The 3,663-nt window shown below is 45.8% G+C and overlaps 1 pseudogene; it reads left to right on the forward strand.

Moving 5' to 3' along the window:
• LOC108517613 (rRNA-processing protein FCF1 homolog pseudogene) overlaps positions 1 to 3,411 on the forward strand; it is a 6,087-nt pseudogene extending 2,676 nt beyond the window's left edge.
• Positions 3,412 to 3,663: the final 252 nt, after the last annotated feature.

Consider the following 3,663-nt stretch of genomic DNA (forward strand, 5'->3'; position numbering starts at 1 on the left):
TCAAATAGGGTACCCATAGGAGGGGTCTGGGGCACTAGACAGTCTGTTTATTTTCAGGAATATATGGGTCAATTTGGTATGTGTGTGACCTAAGAAACCTGTGATACTTCTTATGACAGGTCTTGACTTTTCTTTCTCAGTACATGTGTATTTTTCTTTTTGGTGGCCTTGAAACCTTTGAGTTGAAAATTCCCTTCACCATCTACCACTTTCACTAATGGTAGACCAGGAAATTTGGACCCACTGAACATAGAGAACAACTAGAAAAGCTGTGCAAAATATAAACAGCATTTGTCTAAAACATCAGCTGGCAACATAGAACCAAAATTCAGGACAAGAAGGAAACTCAGAGAAGTGAGCCTGGGACTTAGAGCCACTTTTCCCATAAGGGCACCTGCTGATTCTGGAAGAGGCAGCTGAGAGGCTAAGAAGCTGAGCAGAACTTTCAACAACTTCTTGTGTTAGGGAGCCAGCTTCATGAGTGCTGGCAGCAAACACAAGATTACTTGGGCAGAGACTACTGCTCAGGGCAGAGACTACTGCTCAGGGCACAGCAGGCAGTGTGTTAGCCTTGGTCCCACTTGCCCTCCAAGTCCTACAGGGCAACACTGGCAGGCCCAGGAAAGTGTTACACACAGCAGGTTTGCATCACTGCTAAGGAACCACAATCTTGGGGAGATACTATCTCTGTCTTCTAAGGCCATTTGCTATACAAAAATCCTTGAAATAGCTGGGGACAGTGGCTTATGCCTATAATCCTAGCACTTTGGGAGGCCGAGGTGGGCAGATCACCTGAGGTTGGGAGCTCGAGAACAACCTGACCAACATGGAGAAACCCTATCTCTACTAAAATACAAAATTAGCTAAGCATGTTGGCGCATGCCTATAATCCCAGTTATTCGGGAGGCTGAGGCAGGAGAATCGTTTGAACCTGGGAGGCGGAGGTTGCGGTGAGCCAAGATGACGCCATTGCACTCCAGCCTGGGCAACAAGAGTGAAACTCCATCTCAAAAAAAAAAAAAAAAAAAAAAAAAAACCTTGAAATAGTCTGGAACAAAATCTGTCAACATCTCAGCTCACGAGACACCCAGAAGCACGAGAGACACAGAATTATCTCCCAATATAGTTGTCTCATAAAAACCTGGCTCCCATAAATATGGAAAGGGAGAAAACTAGAATAAACCCTGTGGTGTCGAATTGGAGATATCAGTGTGAACTCGTTTTTCAATCTATAGAGATAGATGTAAATGTTTCTATATGTATGTAGGTACGTATAGTCCCTTGCACTGACATGAGAGCAATGACACTCCAATGGTAATGACCACACCCAGCACCCAGGTCCACCAAAAAACAAGCCTATGGACTGAATTATATCCCCCTAAAATTCATATGTGGAAGCCCTAACCCCCAATGTGATGACACTTGGAAATGGGACATTTGGGAGATAATTAAGTTTAGATGGCCAGATGCGGTGGCTCACGCCTGTAATCCCAGAACTTTGAGAGGCCGAGGCAGGCGAATCATGAGGTCAGGAGATTGAGACCATCCTGGCTAACACGGTGAAACCCCATCTCTACTAAAAATACAAAAAATTAGCCCGGCGTGGTGGCAGGCACCTGTGGTTCCAGCTACTTGGGAGGCAGAGGCAAGAGAATCGCTTGAACCCAGGAGGTGGAGTTTGCAGTGAGCCGAAATTGCGCCACTGCACTCCAGCCTGGGTGACAGAGTGAGACTCCGTCTCAAAAAATAAATAAAAATAAAACAAACAAAAAAAAACATTCCCTATAGCAAACCAATTGCAGCCTGGGCAACATAGTGAGACCCTGTCTCTATAAAAAGTAAAAATAGGCTGGGCGCGGTGGCTCATGCCTGTAATTTCAACACTTTGGGAGGCTGAGGTGGGAGGATCACTGAAGTCCAGGAGTTTGAGACCCCTGGGCAATATGGTGAGACCCCTGTGTCTACAAAAATAAAAGTTAAAAAATTAGCTGGGTGTGGTGGTGCATGCTTGTGTCCCAGGTATTTGGAAGGCAAAGTGGGAGGATTGCTTGAGCCTGAGAGGTTGAGGCTTCACTGCAGTTTGAGCCACTGCACTCCAGCCTGGGTGACAGAGTGAGACCCTGTCTTAAAAAACAAGAGTATGGGCCGGGCGCGGTGGCTCAAGCCTGTAATCCCAGCACTTTGGGAGGCCGAGACGGGCGGATCACGAAGTCAGGAGATCGAGACCATCCTGGCTAACACGGTGAAACCCCGTCTCTACTAAAAAATACAAAAAACTAGCAGGGCGAGGTGGCGGGCGCCTGTAGTCCCAGCTACTCAGGAGGCTGAGGCAGGAGAATGGCCTAAACCCGGGAGGCGGAGCTTGCAGTGAGCTGAGATCCGGCCACTGCACTCCAGCCCAGGCGACAGAGCGAGACTCCATCTACAAAAAAAAAAAAAACAAGAGTATGACATGAGCATGGGAGAGCAAAGAAAACAAGGAAGTCTGACGAGGAAGCGAATGCTTAGTCTCTGATATCACAGGCTTAAATAAAATGATAAAGACCTAAAAAGAAAAGAAATATCCCAGCATGCTGAAGGAAAGAAAAGTTCCCCAATACCCTTCCTGCTTATTTTTCCAATATATTACACAGCTGGGTCTACTTTACCACATCCTGTTTGATTCCAGTGTTACCAACTTTTCCATTAGAGCCAAACTAGACATACTGCAGTCAGTGATGAACTGTCTATATGCCAGGTGTATCCCTTGTATAACTGATTGTGTAATGGCTGAAACTGAGAAAATGGGGCAGAAATATCAAGTGACTTAAAGGATCGCCAAGGATCCGAAATTTGAACGATTACCAAACTACCATGCACAGGAGGGAATCTATGCAGATGACCGCTTAGCACAGAGGGTAACTCGGCATAAATGCGTAGCCACAAACCTGGGACCTTAAAAGAAGAACCCTAAGATTCCTGGAGTTCCTCTCACGTACATTTCTAACCACAGATAGAACATAGGAACTGATGTCAGATGATTATGGAGCCCCTCGGTTCTAATTCTTGCCCAAGTTCCTCTGCCTTTCTTCCACCAACTTTCTCTTGTTGCCAGTTCATTAAACATGCAATAGAATGTTATTCTGTTCAACTCATTTGCCCTATTATCAGCTGAGTATGGTTAAACACACTCAATTTTTCGTGCTGTTTTGAAATTGATATTTTATTGCATTTAAAAAATTTAAATGATGGTCAAAGAGTACAAAATCTCCAACGGGAAGAATACATTTTATAATTTTTTTGAGTTCTGTTGCACAGTGTGGTGAATATAGTTAGTAGAGTATTATACATTTCAGAATTGCTAAGAGTAAATTTCAAATGTTCTCACTACAAAATGCTAAGTATTGGCCGGGCGAGGTGGCTCAAGCCTGTAATCCCAGCACTTTGGGAGGCCGAGACGGGCCGATCACGAGGTCAGGAGATTGAGACCATCCTGGCTAACACAGTGAAACCCCATCTCTACTAAAAAAATACAAAAAACTAGCCGGGCGAGGTGGCGGGCGCCTGTAGTCCCAGCTACTGGGGAGGCTGAGGCAGGAGAATGGCGTGAACCCGGGAGGCGGAGCTTGCAGTGAGCTGAGATCCGGCCACTGCACTCCAGCCTGGGCGACAGAGCGAGACTCC

Source organism: Rhinopithecus bieti, unplaced genomic scaffold (genome assembly GCF_001698545.2).
Source record: "Rhinopithecus bieti isolate Rb0 unplaced genomic scaffold, ASM169854v2 scaffold_39746, whole genome shotgun sequence".
NCBI classification, from domain to species: domain Eukaryota; kingdom Metazoa; phylum Chordata; class Mammalia; order Primates; family Cercopithecidae; genus Rhinopithecus; species Rhinopithecus bieti.